The sequence below is a fragment of the Schistocerca piceifrons genome, chromosome 1 (genome assembly GCF_021461385.2).
Source record: "Schistocerca piceifrons isolate TAMUIC-IGC-003096 chromosome 1, iqSchPice1.1, whole genome shotgun sequence".
In the NCBI taxonomy this organism is placed as follows: Eukaryota; Metazoa; Arthropoda; class Insecta; order Orthoptera; family Acrididae; genus Schistocerca; species Schistocerca piceifrons.
Genome location: NC_060138.1, coordinates 496,676,766 through 496,697,737, shown reverse-complemented (window position 1 = coordinate 496,697,737; position 20,972 = coordinate 496,676,766). Strand labels below are relative to the sequence as shown.

The following is a 20,972-nucleotide window of genomic DNA, read 5'->3' as shown; positions in this document are numbered from 1 at the left end:
TTGCACACTGCTAAGTTTAAGGGTTTTTTTTTGCCTCTTTCATTTAACCAAAACATTTACAGCCTTTTCTTCCTCTTGTAATGGATCTGAGAGATGTTATTTTCTACCGGGTTTGTCGATACCAAATCTAATGAGGGAGGTTGTAAATGTTTTCTTATATTTTTGTCAGAATATTTTTTGTGAATTGCAATTTGCCTTATTTTATTCTAATTTGCTTATATGTTCGAGAGTGACAGCATATCAAAGAGACTGGTTACAAGTGGAAGCTTGTGTGTTGTGTGAAATGTCTTTGACACTGGAGTCGTCTTTGACCGTAGTCAGTCAGCAGTGAACTCTCGATGTATGACGGTGGAACAATGTGCAGGTCCCTGTTATAATAATTTGCAAGTGACCAGCAAAAATGAGTTATTCTACTACTTTTTTACATAAACATCAAGAAGGAAGCACATTCAGAGAAATGGTATTTGAAGCACCAAAAAATGAGGCAAACGCATTGAACCAGGACATTTCCGCAGCCGACGAAACATAATTATGGAATCATACTTACACTAGATGACTGAAGCCAACACAAAAAAGTCAAATATCATCTTATAAACATCTCACGGAAAAATGACTACTGTCATGAAATATGCAAAATTCAAGTATATAAAAATAGTGAGCATATTTCACTCTCTGAAAACTACACATGTATATTTTTTCTTTGGACTTCGAAGGTATTTTTGTTCTGGACTTTAATTAGCACAACAGTCCATGTTCAATTCACAGAATTGTCCAAGTTATTTCCTTTTTCTTCTAATGTTTCCACAATTTCTAGCATAATGTCGAAAATTTTGGAATGAATGTCCAAGAAATTAACTAATAAGTAACACATATGCAGGTCGTCAGGAGAAGTAGGTTATTTTGATTGCATACCAAGATCTTTGCAAGGTTGAAAACACTAATTGGATTCCACATTACTGAGAAACTTATGGAAACTGCATATTACCAAGCATATACCATGAAACCACAAAGAAAAGTAATACAGTTTTATCTCCACAGTTAATACTAAGTAATTCTGTAAAGACAATTGCTGATCACTATAGATGTTACATGAGTTGCAAATTTGAAAGAATAATAACTGAACAATTGTGTCAGAGAAACTATCAATGAAAACTGAAATTCGCTGTAAAAATTCTGGTCACTTAGTGCCATGTTATCTGTTTACTGCTGCGCTGTCAACAAAGGATATGAGCTGGCTGTGTTGCACGTCCATTGTGTGCTAAAGCTGCAGCAGAGTTGTACATTTCTCTAGCCACCTGGCAAGCTATGAACCTGGCAAATTTCAACATTTTTTAAAAAGTACTTTTGTGTTTTTAGCAGCTAAAATTTTATTTTGTGTTTCTTTCAGTGTATTTTTCCTGCATAAACCAATTCAGGACAGGTTTTGACATGCTAGATTGGACAGTTCTCTCATTAGCAAACCCACAAGGCCAATGTCTACCGCAATAATACAGGTTTATATGCCAACTAGCTCTGCAAATGATGAAGAGAGTGAAAGACTGTATAAAAAGATATATTTCTAATTACATCAGTGTTCTTGAGATTCATGATCAAAATATGTGAAAAGTACTGCACCACAATCTTCAAATGCATCTCTACAAATAGACTTTAATTAAAGAACTTAAGTGCTGCAAACCACGATTTGCAGGCAACATTAGACCTCAGTGTATCAATTAGTGAAAACCGTATCAAAATCCTAAGAGTAGCTCCCAGACAGCCTGCACATACAGATAGAAAAACACAGTGGGGGACTTTAATTTAGAACATGTGTAGATGTTGTGAGATAATTGGAAAGGTGTGTGTATAATAATAATAATAATAATAATAATATATTATCATTATTGTAAAAATTCTTCCTCTGTGTGACCAGAGCTATGCTGTTTGGGTTATCATTGTCTTACTAATCAAAGTTAAAACACAGCATTTATTTATGTACATTGTTTTAAACAGTTCACTTTGTAAGGATAAACGGCACTTTTCCAATGATGAGCTGTCTCTATTTTCCTAGTTTTGTGATTTGATGGCATTCCACACAAAAAAACATTGTATTCCAATTCTGGTATCAATTTTATATTAGTTTTGGAGGAAAAATTAGAGAATGCTCTTAGTGCGGTATTTATGTTTTAATAACAACTGTTTGTTGTTACAAATTATGGCATCCATATACTCTGGCATAAATTAACTGAGGTCATAATAGCTGTTTAAAGCTACATTAATTTAAAATCACCATGAGAAATCAAGCTCAAAGTATCCTCCATCATTGACTATAACATATCTTGTAGATGTTATGAGCAGCGTGTCAGAGCTTTTGGATCAATACACTGTAATAGGTATGCTGCCACTGTCTGCTAGTTACAAAGAGTAATTGTAATCATAAGACTGCTAAAAATGTATATATCATTACTTCATTTTTAGCTCAGAGGCAGCCTGAGAATCAAAGAGATTACAGTGCATACATGAACTATGTAGCAGACAATTCATTTTTCTTATCACTGTTCACATCGCACCTCTCAAGAGTCAATGGTATTTCAGGTTGTGAAACATATGCAGTGCTCAAAATGAGTTGTGACTTGCATTGCAGATGCAGGCACATGTGGTGGAAATGTAGGTGTGTCTGGTGTCCTTATCAAACTACACATAGGCAGTGCCTCGATGTTAGCTGAGGTGAAGGCTGGCTTGAGCCTGTTCATGGACATTGTAACAGAAGAGCCATTAATATTGACATTGAAAATTTTGTTGTAGTGTACTAATAGCAAGTACTGACCATTGTATTGTGGTTGGAGGGGATTGTAAATAGCATCAAGCTGGAAAGAAACCTGTTTACATGACTAAGTTTCAGAAATTGAATGGTCACTTTGTGGAATGTTCTTTGAAAATTGTAGGGTGGAGCTTATGGATCTGCAATGATGTTGCACAAAATCCAAGGCTTCAATAATACTGTTTGATGTGTCAGTAAAGAACTCTTCCAGTAGTCAAAGTGCCTGTCTATCACTAATTCAGCCATTGTTGCACTGAGATCTCAGATAGCTTTCTGGAGTCATAATAAAACAATTGGTAGGCTTCCAAATGCAAACTTTCATGGCTGGAAATGTCACAATTAATTAAATGTTCTGGGTTGTCATACCTTGGCCAAATGAATTTCACCTTAAAATCCAATGTTTCATCCTCATTTGCGAAGGACATTTTCAAATGGGATTGTAGCTTCTTTGAATGCCTGATTCACACCCTGGCTCATAACTGACTACAGTAAAATTACACTTCTGCATCCTTCCACGCAGTGGTTTGACATCAAGTTTTGAATACACTAACACAACTGGCCTTGGTAGACTTCACAGAAAAATTTTGAGGAGAAAGCATTGGAAACTGCGGACAAGAAATGGAATATTTGGTTATGGTACATAGATGCTGTTGTTGTTGTTGTGGTCTTCAGTCCTGAGACTGGTTTGATGCAGCTCTCCATGCTACTCTATCCTGTGCAAGCTTCTTCATCTCCCAGTACCTACTGCAACCTACATCCTTCTGAATCTGCTTAGTGTATTCATCTCTTGGTCTCCCTCTACGATTTTACCCTCCACGGTGCCCTCCAATGCTAAATTTGTGATCCCTCGATGCCTCAAAACATGTCCTACCAACCACAAACTTCTCTTCTCCCCCATCCTATTCAATACCTCCTCATTAGTTACGTGATCTACCCACCTTATCTTCAGCATTCTTCTGTAGCACCACATTTCGAAAGCTTCTATTCTCTTCTTGTCCAAACTAGTTATCGTCCATGTTTCACTTCCATACATGGCTACACTCCTTACAAATACTTTCAGAAATGACTTCCTGACACTTAAATCTATACTCGATGTTAACAAATTTCTCTTCTTGAGAAACGATTTCCTTGCCATTGCTAGTCTACATTTTATATCCTCTCTACTTCGGCCATCATCGGTTATTTTACTCCCTAAATAGCAAAACTCCTTTACTACTTTAAGTGTCTCATTTCCTAATCTAATTCCCTCAGCACCACCCAACTTAATTTGACTACATTCCATTATCCTCGTTTTGCTTTTGTTGATGTTCATCTTATATCCTCCTTTCAAGACACTGTCCATTCTGTTCAACTGCTCTTCCAAGTCCTTTGCTGTCTCTGACAGAATTACAATGTCATCGGCGAACCTCAAAGTTTTTATTTCTTCTCCATGAATTTTAATACCTACTCCGAATTTTTCTTTTGTTTCCTTTACTGCTTGCTCAATATACAGATTGAATAACATCGGGGAAAGGCTACAACCCTGTCTCGCTCCTTTCCCAACCACTGCTTCCCTTTCATGCCCCTCGACTCTTGTAACTGCCATCTGGTTTCTGTACAAATTGTAAATAGCCTTTCGCTCCCTGTATTTTACCCCTGCCGTCTTCAGAATTTGAAAGAGAGTATTCCAGTTAACATTGTCAAAAGCTTTCTCTAAGTCTACAAATGCTAGAAACGTAGGTTTGCCTTTTCTTAATCTTTCTTCTAAGATAAGTCGTAAGGTCAGTATTGCCTCATGTGTTCCAACAATTCTGCGGAATCCAAACTGATCTTCCCCGAGGTCGGCTTCTACCTGTTTTTCCATTCATCTGTAAAGAATTCGCCTTAGTATTTTGCAGCTGTGACTTATTAAACTGATAGTTCGGTAATTTTCACATCTGTCAACACCTGCTTTCTTTGGTATTGGAATTATTATATTCTTCTTGAAGTCTGAGGGTATTTCGCGGCTAAGCAGGGATGGCTAGAGGACAAATGTAAGGATGTAGAGGCTTGTCTCACTGGGGGTAAGATAGATACTGCCTACAGGAAAATTAGAGAGACCTTTGGAGAGAAGAGAACCACTTGTATGAATATCAAGAGCTCAGATGGCAACCCAGTTCTAAGCAAAAAAGGAAAGGCAGAAAGGTGGAAGGAGTATATAGAGGGTTTATACAATGGCGATGTACTTGAGGACAATATTATGGAAATGGAAGAGGATGTAGCTGAAGACGAAATGGGAGATAAGATACTGCATGAAGAGTTTGACAGAGCACTGAAAGACCTGAGTCGAAACAAGGCCCCGGGAGTAGACAACATTCCATTAGAACTACTGATGGCCTCGGGAGAGCCGGTCATGACAAAACTCTACCATCTGGTGAGCACGATGTATAGATGCATAGATGATATATTTATTTTGTGGTTGAATGAAAGTGATAAACAGGTAGTTTTCACAAACATCTCAATGGGACCAATCTGAAGATTCAGTTTACCGAGGAGGAGGAGGAGGAGGCAGGTAGAGGCTTAAATTTTCTTGATGTGCTAGTTTTCAAGAAAAAGAAGATGGTAACTCGGGCGACACAGTTCACCAAAAACTCACACACACAGGCCGTTAGCTACACCGGGATTCCATCTACCACTACAACAAAAGCAAGGCATCAAAAATAATGTCATTGAATAGAGTGAGGAAAATCTGCAAACTAGAGCTGCTTGATGCAAAACTAAAACATTTCACCAGTGTATTGCTCAAGAATGGTTATTCATTCACTGAGGTGAATAGAGCATTAAGACCACCATGGAGAAATCATAGTGATGCTCAAGCACCGAAGAAATTGAAAGATTTCCTGCCGTTCATTAAGCACGTTACTGGTCAAATAGGAAATATCTTCAAAAAGTTGAGCATCGTAGTAATCTACAAAACCACGCAGAAGATACAAGATAACCTATAATCAGCCAAGGATGCTTTCAAACTGCTGGAAAAAATAGGAATTTATGGTATTCTGTGTTGTTGTTGAGGTGGTGAACAGGGGTACTACAAAAATAATTGTCAAAAAATGACTAGGTGAGCCCAAGGGCAATTGAAAAAGAGGGGAGATTGACAGATCAGCTTTGTAGAACATGCTTTGCAACCGGAGACCACATATTCATTTTGATAGCACTCAAGTACTGGCAGCCACAAGAGGATACCATGAAAGGCTATGCAGAGAGGCAATAGAGATTGTAAAACACCCCAGGAATGTCAACAGGAAAGAGAAGGGTGTGAAATTGAATGATCTTTGGATTCCAGTGCTGAAGATGTGTGCAAATCTTCCGCCATGTGGCGATAGCAACGGCAGTCGACAATGGCCAATCGCACTCTTGTATTCAAAACATGTGATGTCACTCCGCTGCACGGAAATGGAATTTTGCTGTAGTCAGTAGTAAGCCAAGGTGTGAATCAGACATTCAAAGAAGCTATGATCTCCCTTGAAAATGTCCTCTGCAGATGGGAATGAAACATTGGGTTTTAAAGTAAAATCCATTTGAACAGATCGTAATAGCATGGAACATTTTGTTAACTGTAATTGATAGACTGTCAGTCAAGAGCTCTGTAGAATTTCATCTGAGGGAGGCCTTTAACTGCCAATGATGCCATTTCACAAGATGGTTAGTGGCGAGACAGTAGGTACAGATTTGAATACAGTTCATGCCGAGCAATGCTGAATGCTGGGAGTGTTTTAACTGGTTGGCAGAGGCCGCCACAAGCACAGCAGAGGTGTCTGCTGTGGCCATTGGCAGCCAGAAAGCAGTCAGCATGTTAAAGAGAGATGACACGAATTGCTCATTCAGTGGTGACATGGACAGGAAAGCTGAAGTGTGGAATTCCCTCACAGAAGAAAGTTGTGTGTACATTTGCTGCTGTTGTCTCCTCCATAGGCTAGATTTCAGGCCAGTGAGAGAAATGATCAGTTGTTGTCAGGCAATATTGGTAGCCATCTGACAGTGGCAAATGTCCAGTGATACTGATTTGGATAAGTTCTCAAAGCATTGACTTGGTGGGGTGAAGTCGTTATATGCCAAGTTACTTTGTTGCACTGACAAGCATTGCGCTGGCGAACATATGCCTTACAATCTTTCAGTCTTTGGCCAAATAAATGCCTTTTTGTCCAGTTGCACAGTAGCCTTTTCTTGTAGATGAGAGAGACTATGAAGAGAGAAAATTGCTTGGTTGTGAAAATCAGCCATAGTGAGTGTTTGCACTTGTGGCATTGATACATCACTGTAATGTGCTATGTTCAAGCTTGGTATTTGAATGCATCAGAGATGTAAGCCTCATGATGCTTCAGCTCTGTCTCCTTCCTGGCTGTTGCCAAGTGCTGTAAAGTCAAATTCTTTCATGACAGCATCAGTATGAGAGAGCGCATCAGCTGGTCCATTCTGCTCATCATCCACATGCTGAATGTCCATTGTAAATTGTGCAATGAAGTCCAGATGTCATAACTGGCATGTTCACCATCATACTGATACTGTCATGACTCCCTTGTATGACTTTTGACAGAAAATGTCTACAGTCAAGCTTATGCCAAAACTTTTTGATTGAGGCATATACCACATAGAGCTCACAGTCACAAATTGACCAAGTTGCTTGAAAAGATGATAATTTCTTGCTGAAGGACTCTAGAGATTGCCAATTGTTTTGCACATGTTGTTGTTACATGGATCCAACTGCAGCTGATGAAGCATCTACCATAAATGAGACACATGTGTCAGGAAAAGGATGAGCTGAAAATGCAGACTCTGCAAAAGCAGCTTTCAGTTTGACCCAGAATGCTTAGAATTGCTGACAAAAATACATGATAATGTACAAACATCTATAAAACTTTGTTAAGACCTAGAAATTAAAAAATTCTCATATTGTAGTGGGTTTGGGAAACAAAGAAATAGTGGCAGTATTCCCTGTGTTTTGATCAGGTACTGTAAGAATTTTACTTCCTTCGCTCTGAAGGCACATTTTTGTGAGTAAATCCTAAAGCTATGTTCTTGTGGTCTAGTGAATAGTTGCTGTAGATGTGCTAGATATTCTGCCTTGCTACATGACATTACAAGCAGGTCTTTAATGTAAACATAACAAAACATTAAACCTCTAGTTATTTCATCCATGAAGCACATTAAGTTTGTGTGGCATTACACGGTCCAAATGGCATTTTTACAAATTTAAAAAATCTGAATGGACAGCAGGCCGCTGTGCGTAGGAGGCTCCGGATTGGAGTCCCGGCATTGTCAGCACGAGAGGCGTTCTCGTAGTGTGGAATGTACTCTATCCCACCCCATCTTCTTCCCTGCTCCTCCTGGTGGCCCGTCCGCGGTGGACAGGCGGAACGGGCTGCAGTCCCCCAGAAAACAAAGGCCATGAACTCATCCTGCTGGAAGTCCTGTCAATTAACAAATATCTAGCTCTTAGTCCTGATCTGTTCCTAAATGGCCAGACACAGCTCAACACTTCCCCTCTGCTAAACTTTACATAATCATCTCTGTTTTGCATTACTTCACACACTGTCTGTTCCTACGTATTCCCATTTTCCTGTATTTATTAAGTTATTTTATTTTATTGAAATTGTCTACATCGTCCATATAAACTGTAGTTTCAATTATTAAGGCTTTTTTCTAGCTGGTACTTGCAATACTTTCCATGTTTAATATCTCTTGTAGCTGTCTCATCAAATATTGTTATTTTACTTGGTTCATTTATTTAATGCAAACTGTTATGAGCATAATTTTAATGTATTTCCTGTTTTCTGCTTTTGTATTTGTGTATTGTTCAGCCTTATTTACCCTTTAAAATGCAGTACCACCAGACTCTCAAAAATTGCATTTACAGTATGTCTCCCATTTTCCTGCATTTATTCATTTCTGTTTATCTTATTGATATTGCTTAAGTTCCTTATATATTCTATAGTTACATTGATGATCCTTTCTTCTTGGAAGTGGTTTGTGTATCACTCTCCATGTTTTATACCTCCTGACGTAGCCTTGTCAACTACTAATTTTATTTTATTAGTTTTGTTTACTAACAGAAACTGTCATGAAGGCATTCTGTTCGTACTGTGTGTTCAAGTTTTTTCCTGTCTAATTTGTTTTTATTTTTATTCATTTACTGTTCAAATTTTTTTACTTTTTACAATGCATTACTGCCACACTGTCAAAGATGTTACTGTATGTTTCTACTTCAATGCAGACTTGTAACTTCTGTTCCAATGTTGTTTACAAACATTGTAACTTCTTTGGTGGTAATACTCAGCAAGTGTCTGAAGATAGCCTTGTAAGCCGAAAACTGGTTAAGACAATAAAAGTAAATTAGTGCTTTTCATTTATTATGTTGTTCTACCAAGAACCAAGAGAAGATTCAGTGAACAGCACGCTCTTCACATAGATAGTTCAACCAACATACCACACTCACTTCACAAGATGCATTTTAAAGCAGCAACACTCCACTTGTACTGCAGTTTCAGGCCATCAAGAAAGTGCTTTCATTTTCTACAATAAACATTTTATTGTACAAGGCGTGTGTTTTTTACCGTTTTGCTACACTGCGGCTGCAGCACTGCGGTCAGTGTTCTGCACATGCGCACTGGGTACCTACTCTGTTGTCTATGCACTGGCGCCATTACAGTCTGATTCTTCCTTGTTTACGTTGTGTACTGAGTGTTTAAGATGCCTCCGATAATCGTGAGTCCCGCCGACTGTGAAGTACGGGCTGTTATAAAATTTTTTAGTGCTAAAGGCCTAAAAGCAACCAATATTCATCATGAGATCTGTGCAGTTTACGGAGAAAACATTATGGGTGATGGAATGGTAAAAAAGTGGGTGTGAGCATTTAAAGATGACCGCACAAATGTGCATGATAAACAGCAGAGTGGGCCTCCTTCAGTCGTTAATGACAGTTTGGTACAGGAAATGGCCAAAAAGCCGAGAGAAAACAGAAGCTCTACGATTTCCTCCTTGCGGGATGACTTTCCTAATGTTTCTCGTAGTGTTCTGTATGGCACTGTGACCGAGCACTTGAATTACCGAAAATTGTGCGCACATTGGCTACCAAACGTTTAGACAGTGCTTTGACTTTCCTTGAGCGGTACCACAACGATGGTGATGATTTCTTAAGCCAAATTGTTACGGGCGAAGAAACATGGGTGGCCTAGTCACACCAGAATCAAAGCAACAGTCCATGGAATGGCGGCATTCAGATTCACCCAGAAAAGTGAAGTTTAAGCAAACAATTTCTGCCCGGAAAATCGTGTGCACAGTTTTTTTGGGACAGAAAAGGAGTATTGCTTGTGGAATTTCTGCCTCGTAATGAGACAATCAATGCAGGAGCTTACTGTAAGACATTGCACAATCTGCGACGTTCAGTTCAGAACAAAAGACGTTGCAAGTTGAGCAAGGGCATCGTTTTGCTGCAAGACAATGCCTGTCCGCATGTGGCGAATCATACCAAAGATCTCATCACATCTTTTCGATGGGAAACTCTAGATCATCCTCCGATCTTGTGCCCAGTGACTACCATCTGTTCCTGCACTTGACGAAACACCTGGGTGGTCAGCGTCTTCGAGACGATGACGAAATCAAAACAGTGGTGATGCAGTGGTTAACAAGTTAGGCGGCAGACTTCTATGAGGAGGGTATTCAAAAACTGGTACAACGTTATGACAAGTGCCTCAATATTGACAGAAATTATGTATAAAAGTAGATTAAGGTACAGGCTTTCATGTAAAAATAAAATTATTGAGATATCTTAGCATCTCTTTTTTAAATTTCAAAATTGTACTTATTTAAAAAACATGCCTCGTTTGTTGTTTGTATTGTATGTTGCTCCTAGTGAGTTTCGCATTGTTTTTCTACTTCAGAAACGGACTAAATTGATATAAAAGGAATGAAAAGAACTGTAAAATTGGTCTGTGGTACTTCTGGGACACTACACGGGGTTTTAAGAACAATTCCAATGCATCTGGAAAGAAAAATTAATGATTGGAATACATAACCAGTTTTAGCTTCAGGCAGTGAGACATGGGATTTTAATGAAGAAAAAAAAACATTAAAAAACTGATGGTCGCTCAATAACTGATGAAGAGATGTATGCTGGGACTTAATAGAAGAAACAGAAAAAAGAATCAAATGTATCAGGGAACAGATCATAAGGGAAGACAGGCCATATTGTGTAGGTGGGAACACCCCTTACTACACATCCTTTATTCCTGCAACGCTCCTGACCTCAACTTTCACTTGTCCATGTTGTCACACTAACTATCCCCTTCCCTGCTCCCACTCCAGTACTATGTACACCACCTATTCCACCAATGAACCTACAGTCTTTTCCCCTTCCCTGCATCTCTTCCATTTCCTGCCCCCCCCCCCCCCCTCCTCTCCCCCCTCCCCAGTAAAGTCTCCCAATTCTGCCCTTTGCAGCCCATCTTGTCCCCACCAAGTTGCTGCATACTCCCATAGGCTTCACATCATCTACTCCCATCCCCACCCTGCCCTGCCACTCACCACCCCATGCCACCTCTTTAACACCATCACCCACCCGATTGTTGCACTTCAGATGGAGGCACAGTTCACATGTGGGTCCCAACCGCCACAGACAAAGGCCTACAACATGCAGCAAAAGGGAAGAAAAGACCAGTGAAAAGAAAACTAATACTAGAAAAAGAAGAGGATGCTGATAATCCGTCACATGGGGCAGGAATGTATTAAAAAACTTCGGAAGCCATTTCCCATATCTTTAAAATTTTCACCTTTGAGGAACATTTTCTCAAAAACTGCTAACAGTATATCAATGAAATTTATACACAATATTGTTTACTACTTTTCTTTCATTTTTATAACAAATTGTAAAAAAATATTGTATAATTCAAGAGTTATAGAAGAAAAAGGGCAAAATTTTAGATAAAAAATAAGCAATCTGTTTTAAAAAATGTAAAACAAAACAAAAACCAATAAATATTTCTTAACATGGCATTATAACTTTGTAGAGAAATATTCACTGAACATGTAGTCCAAATATCAGAGCAATATGTGTAATGGTTTAAGAAAAAAAAAAGTTCCTGCTATTTGCTAAAATTAACATGGAGGAGATGGATCATTCCGGCTCTCCTTAAGGGGCCAATGCTGTAGAGTACTCGTTGTAAAACCAAACTGGGATTCCATCAGGTCCAGGTGACTTATTGGCTTTCAAATCTTTCAGTTGTTTCTCTACATCAGGGATGCTTATAACTATGTTCTCCATAAGAGAGTGTGTGTGACCGTCATATGACAGTGTGTTCCAGCGTAATGTCAAGCGCCAGTACAACGATCAAGAATGGAAGAGCAGAGAGGACTGTGAGACAACATCAGCCCATAGTTCACAGACAGACTCCTCTCTAGGATGACACCAAGACAGGAGCGGCCTCTACATGAAGAGAATGTAAGCGCTGCTCCACCTGGTCGCAGGCCGAGTTGAAGACAGGCCATCCTCTGAACGCTACAGCAGTGCTTTATGAACTGTATTGCTTGGCTTGCAACACACCTTTGTGAATATGCAAAGTTAAAGCAAGTAAGCACCCCTGCAAAGAAAAGATGAGAGAATCAAGTCGCCAGCAAAACAATAGCCCATGAAAAGCCAAAACAGGGAATCAGTGGTGGCTGTCGGCTCGGGGTACATCTCATCGCCAATGCTGTGTTCTGCCCACTCATCTAACATAGGGTGGCTAGGAAAACTTCATTAATACGATTTGCTTAAATTGATGTGTAGCAGTCTGAGAAAGCAGTTTTCCTGGGCACCCTATATTAGATGAGTGGGCAGAACATGACACTGGCAACGAGGTGTACCACGAACCACAGTGTTTTTGCTAATCAGTGTTTTCAGGTGGGTGTTGCAGAAATTCTCTTTACTTTTGTACTTATTTTTCTTGCTTGCCTTGCCTGTTTATTGCATTTGTCTCTTCCAACATGCCCATCCACCTATTCCACCCCCTGCTCAGGCACCACAGCTGCAAACTTTAGATGCAACACAGCTAATGCAGGTGTTTCAGTACCAGACCCAGCAAGTATCTACATTGCTAAATATTGTGCAGCAGCTACTAGCCAACACTGCGTGCCCAAGAGACCAAGCACCTTCTGTAGCTCCAAGTGCTATACTGTCTTTTTGCCAGTTTCATGAACAAGAAGAAAAATGGCTCAAGTGGTTGCAACAGTTTGAAGCCCACATACTTGCTCATGATATACCAGGTACTGTGAAATTGCCTCATTTATTGTCCACGGTGGGAAGTGCAGTGTTCCGCCTCATTCAAAAACTCTTTCCTAACTTCACTCTGAGTGAACTTTTGTATGATCGGGTTGTGGATTTGCCAACTAATTATTATGACAGACAAGTGAACGTGGTAGCTGCTAGATACCAATTCTTTAATTGCAAGAAATGGTCGGAACAAACTTTTTGTGAATGGATAACAGATTTGCAGGGTATGATGAGGAAATGCAAATTCAAATGTGCTTATGGTGCTTTATATTCAGATGTTATGTTGCGTGATGGGATCATGTACATTGTAACTGATTTCAAATTCAGAGAACAGATTTTTAAACAGTCTGATCCATCATTTCTGCAAGTAGTGCAAAAATACTAGATCAGTCCAATTCAGGTGCCCTGTCGGCCAACAAATTTGAGCAGCCAGCAATTTGTCAGGTTGAGCCACGCCCTGTAAGCAGGTTACTAAACAGGTGGCTACACAGGTGAACAGAATTAAGTCATGCCTTCAATGTTATTCACAGCACAAATGCCAAGACTGCCCCTCCCGACAAGCACAGTGTTACACTTGTGGCAAGAAAGGACCTGAGCAATCTGTACGTTTGAAAATGGAACAAATGTAAGAATTCAGTCCACTCACAAAAATCCCATGTAATTAACACAGTGTATTGAAAGGCTGCAACAGCTATTAGCAAAATTAACAAGCTAGCAGTTTCTTCAGTGCTATGCCAGTCCAACAAACATTTTGTTCATTTGCTTCCTTGTGGAAAATGTGTGAAATTTCAGTTGGACATGGGTGCCTCTGTGACATTGCTAAATCGTCACACATGTGAACCATTAGGCTCCCCACACCTGTCTAAAACTAGCACGTAACTGATGGCTTATAATGAACAAGACATTCCTGTTCTCAGAAAATGTACTTTACCTGCCATGTATTGCTTGCATATGTGAACAGTGACTTTTACGAGGTACTATCAAGCCATTGTGAGAACATATTTGGTCTCCGATTCATTTGATTTGTTTGGCTTTAACTTTCAGGACAAAGTGTTGTCAGTGTCTGCATTCCATACAAAAGGCAGTGTAGCTAGCCTGCTGAAAGAATTCCCTGAACACTCTTCTGAAGGTTTAAGCAAGGCTAATAATTTTGTTGCACATACTACCATGAAAGACAATGCTCAGCAGAAATTTTTTCAGGGCCAGAACTGTTCCCATTGCATTACGGGACAAAGTTGCTGCTGAACTTAAAGAATTGCAAGATAGTTGAGCTATTCTGCCCATGCAAGCTAGTCAATGGGCAAGACTACTGGTTTTGCTCCCCAAACCTTCAGGTCGCACTCGCCTCTGTGTTGATTTAAAGGCTACGGTCAACCCACAAACTGTTGTTGGTACTTACCCACGGACACACCTAGAGGATCTCATGGACAGATTAGGCACTGGCTACTACTTTTCAAAAATTGATTTGTGCGACACATATCTTTAAATACCGCTCAATGAAGAATCTCAAAAAGTGTGTGCAGTGAACACTCATTTGGGCTTGTTTAAATATTTGCATTTGCCTGTTGGTAGTGCTTCTGCACCCGCCATTTTCCAACAGTACTTGGAACAGCTGACTGCTTGATATTGTTGTAGCAGGTCGTACACCTGAAGATCACATTGAAAATTTGCGTGTTTTGTTTTGTATGTTATCTGATGCTGAACCAAAGTGTAGACTAGACAAGTGTGATTTTTTAAAACCTCAGTTGCAGTATCTTTGTCATGTCATAAACAGTCAAGGTGTACATCCTCTTCAGTTGCATTTGTCAGCCATATGAGATTTGCCAGTTTCTAGTAATATCACAGAATTGCAGTCAGTTTTAGGGAAAATGAACTATTATATTTGGTTCATACTGAATGCTGCACAAATCACAGCTCCACTGCATCACTTGTGTTGCACGTCCTCTTTGTTAGTACAGGTGAGTGCCAAGTAGCTTTTCATAAACTTAAAGATGCGTTGCTCAGTTATCAATGTTTGGTTCACTTTGACCCTGACAAACCAGTTGTGTTGCACGTTGATGCTTCCTCTTACAGAATCGGTGCAGTGTTTTCGCAGAGAATTGGTGATAAAGACAGACCTATTGCTTGCTGATCAAAAGTGTAGTCCAAAGCTCAGTGTAACTATTCACAAAGTGAGAAAGAGGCATTGGCTATTGTGTCTGATGTCACAAAATTCTACTTATTGATGGATCATAAGCCTTTGCAGTCCTCGTTTTATCCAACAAAACCGGTTCCTGTACAAATTGCAAAGATAGGTTTTCTTGTTGTCTCAATACCAGTATGAGTTTGTGTGTCATCTGATGGGTAAACATGTTAATGCGGACACACTTTCACATTTTCCGATTGGCCCTGATACAAACACTGACGGTTCTGCTGCATCTTGTTGTGACATCGATGCTCAGGATTCGGAATTGCTTCAATCTTTTCTGCTTAACTATAGGAAAATTGCACAGTCCACGGAAGCAGATTCAGATTTGAACATGTTGCTAAAATACATTTGCATAGCATAAAGAACTCTGTAGTGCGCCGATACTTTGCACGTCAGCATAGCCTCGTAAAATGCGTTTTAGACAGGTACGTGCCGAGTAAAACTGTGAGGGACGGGAAAAACCCACCGTGGTACAACAACAAAGTTAGGAAACTACTGCGAAAGCAAAGAGAGCTCCACTCCAAGGTTAAACGCAGCCAAAACCTCTCAGACAAACAGAAGCTAAACGATGTCAAAGTTAGCGTAAGGAGGGCTATGCGTGAAGCGTTCATTGAATTCGAAAGTAAAATTCTATGTACCGACTTGACAGAAAATCCTAGGAAGTTCTGGTCTTACGTTAAATCAGTAAGTGGCTCGAAACAGCATATCCAGACACTACGGGATGATGATGGCATTGAAACAGAGGATGACACGCGTAAAGCTGAAATACTAAGCACCTTTTTCCAAAGCTGCTTCACAGAGGAAGACCGCACTGCAGTTCCTTCTCTAAATCCTCGCACAAACGAAAAAATGGCTGACATCGAAATAAGTGTCCAAGGAATAGAAAAGCAACTGGAATCACTCAATAGAGGAAAGTTCACTGGACCTGACGGGATACCAATTCGATTCTACACAGAGTACGCGAAAGAACTTGCCCCCCTTCTAACAGCCGTGTACCGCAAGTCTCTAGAGGAACGGAGGGTTCCAAATGATTGGAAAAGAGCACAGATAGTCCCAGTCTTCAAGAAGGGTCGTCGAGCAGATGCGCAAAACTGTAGACCTATATCTCTTACGTCGATCTCTTGTAGAATTTTAGAACATGTTTTTTGCTCGCGTATCATGTCATTTCTGGAAACCCAGAATCTACTATGTAGGAATCAACATGGATTCCGGAAACAGCGATCGTGTGAGACCCAACTCGCCTTATTTGTTCATGAGACCCAGAAAATATTAGATACAAGCTCCCAGGTAGATGCTATTTTTCTTGACTTCCGGAAGGCGTTCGATACAGTTCCGCACTGTCGCCTGATAAACAAAGTAAGAGCCTACGGAATATCAGACCAGCTGTGTGGCTGGATTGAAGAGTTTTTAGCAAACAGAACACAGCATGTTGTTATCAATGGAGAGACGTCTACAGACGTTAAAGTAACCTCTGGCGTGCCACAGGGGAGTGTTATGGGACCATTGCTTTTCACAATATATACAAATGACTTAGTAGATAGTGTCGGAAGTTCCATGCGGCTTTTCGCGGATGATGCTGTAGTATACAGAGAAGTTGCTGCATTAGAAAATTGTAGCGAAATACAGGAAGATCTGCAGCGGATAGGCACTTGGTGCAGGGAGTGGCAACTGACCCTTAACATAGACAAATGTAATGTATTGCGAATACATAGAAAGAAGGATCCTTTATTGTACGATTATATGATAGCGGAACAAACACTGGTAGCAGTTACTTCTGTAAAATATCTGGGAGTATGCGTACGGAACGATTTGAAGTGGAATGATCATATAAAATTAATTGTTGGTAAGGCGGGTACCAGGTTGAGATTCATTGGGAGAGTGCTTAGAAAATGTAGTCCATCAACAAAGGAGGTGGCTTACAAAACACTCGTTCGACCTATACTTGAGTATTGCTCATCAGTGTGGGATCCGTACCAGGTCGGGTTGACGGAGGAGATAGAGAAGATCCAAAGAAGAGCGGCGCGTTTCGTCACTGGGTTATTTGGTAACCGTGATAGCGTTTCAGAGATGTTTAATAAACTCAAGTGGCAGACTCTGCAAGAGAGGCGCTCTGCATCGCGGTGTAGCTTGCTCGCCAGGTTTCGAGAGGGTGCGTTTCTGGATGAGGTATCGAATATATTGCTTCCCCCTACTTATACTTCCCGAGGAGATCACGAATGTAAAATTAGAGAGATTAGAGTGCGCACGGAGGCTTTCAGACAGTCGTTCTTCCCGCGAACCATACGCGACTGGAACAGGAAAGGGAGGTAATGACAGTGGCACGTAAAGTGCCCTCCGCCACACACCGTTGGGTGGCTTGCGGAGTATCAATGTAGATGTAGATGTAGATGTACAGAAAGGTGAGTCTTTTTCAAAATGACAGCGGACAGTCACATGTGTTAACCCCTAAAGCTTTGCAAAAAGAAGTGTTGCAGTTAGTTCACTAAGGACACTGGGGGATTGTTTGTATGAAACATGGCATTGACACTGTACGTGGCAGGGTATGGACACCCAAATAGAACAGATGACGCCACAGTGTCACATGTGCAAAAAATCAGTCCGCTCCGCCACAAACATTCTCTGCTTAGCCTAAGTCGCAATCACCATGTGCACATAGACTTTTTTTGGAATACTCGTTGGCTGATTTGTATAGCAAGTTTCCTTTTGCTGTGCCAATGAACAACAACATCACCAGATAGCACAATTCAGATTTTGCCTCAAAGGTTTACCCGAAGTCATAGTGTTGGACAATAGGCCACATATCAAATGAATTTGAAACATTTTGTGAATGCAAAGGCATACAGCTTCTAACTAGTGCACCATTCCATCCGCACTGAAAAGGCGACGCAGAATGTTTTGTTAGTACCTTCAAGCAGCAGCTGGCTAAACTTTGCTCTGTACACACCAGGGAACAAGCTTTGCAAATGTTTCTTGGCTCCTATTGTTTGTATCCATGAGCTGGACCATTGCTGGTGGAACTGCTTCACGGCTGCGGCCATCGGACAGTGCTGCCCCATCCTCGGCTTCTGACATCTAAGGAAGGCTGCAAATATCGCTTCGCACTGCATGATATTCTGTTTTTCGGGGTTTTTAATGGCAGCAGACGATGGGTGCGAAGTGAGATCCTTCGCCGACTTGACGCACGCATGTATTTCATTTCAGGCCCTGATGGATTGCAGTGTCGACATCACTAACAAACTCACCACTGTCATGTGCACGGTGATCCTTATGGAGCTGGACCTGCCCACACAGCAGCAGCCGACGCCTTTGACATCTAGTTATGGGCTCAGGTGATGGATACATACCCTTCTGGTCGTTTTACAGAGGATGCTTCCACCAGCGCGAAGCCTAGATGGCAAGGTACGACTGGAAGCCTGATGTCCCCTGCAGCAACGGCTTCTGGTCCAGTGCAGAATCCACATTTATGCCTCCCCCACCATTGTCGAGCTCCCTACACAGTGACGGTCCGTCACTTTGGAGGGGGGGGGGGGAGGGATGTTCTGGTGTAATGTCAAGCACCGGCACGTTCATCAAGACTGGAAGAGCAGAGAGGGCTGCGAGATGATGTCAGCCAATAGTACGCTGACGAACCCCTCTCTACGATGACACCGAGACAGGAGTGGTCTGTACACAAAGAGAATGTAAGCGCCACTCCGCCTGGCCGCAGGCCAAGTTGAAGACGAGCTGCCCTCGAAACGCTACAGCAGTGAGTTATTAACTGTATTGTTTTGCTTGTATTGGAATTGTATATACCGAAAGACACTGATTATTTGCATGTCACCATGTGCTTGCGACACACCTTTGTGAATACGTAAAGTTAAGTATTGTCATTTATCTTACTGTTATAAACATCAATTCAGGCAAATAATATTAATGATGTCTAGTTATCCGAGAAAGCAGTTTTCCTAGGCAGCCTATATTAGATGAGTGGGCAGTACACAATGGTACGTTTGTACAATTCTTGAGGAAAAATGGTTTCTTAAATGTGAAATTTAAAACTTTGGCTTCATTTTTGCTATCTACTACTGCCACACCATACTGGTCAATGAAAACCTTATATTCACGTTGCGATTTCTCACGTTCTCAGCAAGATCTATTGCTAAGGTATGCAACTTAATACCTCCTCTATTTGGTGAGAGCACTCTATCCTCTTCATATTATTGTTATTCTGTCCTGGACTTTGTACTGTTTCTGTTGTAAGTGAAATAGAGATGGATGGTTGGTAAGCCAATGGAAGCACTTTAGTTGATTACAAACGATAAGAAAGGATAAAGATGATGACTGATCAAAGATTGTATGTAACCTTAAAAAAAAAAAAAATAACGGCGCAAAGTAGGTGTAAAACTTGAGATTCTCCCAGCACACCAAATGTTAAAATAGCTTACAGGTAATGTCCTCAATAACGAACGATATTTAATTAGGTGAACATCCAGTCGTGGTTGTTCATCTACTGAAAAGCAACGTAAAGAAAATTAGCTGGCTACATTCCCATAACTTTTTGTACAATGTGGATGTATATTAACCATACCTATAATGTAGAGAAACTATAGAGGAGACCTTTATCCAGCAGTGGTTGTCAAATAGCTGATTATGATTAGCTGTCTGATTAATAAGGAAAATAATTATTTTTATGTCAATTGCCACAGGAGTATTACGAAGTTTAATGCCCCAGTGGTAACGAGGTCATTCAAGATGGAGTATAACAGAGGAAAACCAGCTGCATCCTTCTAAAAGCAAGTGCTTTAAGTGATTTGGCAAAACTACACAAAATGTAAATCTGGACAGAGATTACAATCTTGCTTCTTGTAGTGCCTTAATCACTGCACCACAATGCTTTACAAACTGCCTCAGAATTGATAAGAACATAAACAAAACAACAAGTGTAATGTGTAGTACTCACCTTTTTGCAGCTGCCACAACAGTAACTTCAGGTTCAGGCCCAATGCCAACCAGCTGCCATGTCATTCACTGCAATAAGGGATCAGTGCCTACTCTCCCAGCTGTGGTTGGCTTTTTTGTCCTTTAAGCTGCTGCTACTTGTTCAAGCAACTCCTCCTTTGGTCTTATGAAGCTGACTGAATCCCATACCAGGCTACCACAAAGGAAAAACCTCTGTCAGTACTGAGAATTTAACCTGGGTCCTCCGAATGATAGACATACAAATGGATTCCACATTTTGAATGTCGTTCACTCCTGTGCTTAATATAGCTGAACAACTAATCTCTCCAGGTATTCACAGTCCAGTTACATTAATGTGACAACTGCCTATGTTCGACATCGACATTCAATAACCACACACAGATGGCAGCATTAGCAGTGCACATTATATAAAATGCATTGGGGGCTGCAGACAGCAGAGCAGTCATTGTCATAATGCGAAAACTGAGTGATTTATCTTATGTCCAAAAGAGCATACTCATTGGCTTTTGAGCCATGGATAGAAGTGTTTACAAAATGGTTCAGTTTGTAAAACATCTGTGTGCCATGACGGTTAAAGTATACTGTCCAAAACCAGTCCCGAGGCAACTGTGGTGCATCAGAATCCATAGATGACAGGGTGAATGACAGCTGTGGAGCTGCGTTTGGGTGCAAATAGATGTGTAACTGGTAAAGAACTGAATGCTCAGATGATCCAAGGGACTAATAACGGTGTATCCTCAACAACCATTTGCAAACATTGCTACAAA

General features: G+C 40.6%; 1 long non-coding RNA gene across 1 annotated transcript in view; it reads right to left on the bottom strand.

The window, feature by feature from the left end:
- The window catches only part of LOC124796066, a 64,449-nt gene extending 44,123 nt beyond the window's left edge, over positions 1 to 20,326 (bottom strand). The window contains exon 1 of the long non-coding RNA XR_007016729.1: positions 20,186 to 20,326. This is a non-coding gene — a long non-coding RNA (uncharacterized LOC124796066). The remainder of the gene's footprint in view (positions 1 to 20,185) is intronic.
- Positions 20,327 to 20,972: the final 646 nt, after the last annotated feature.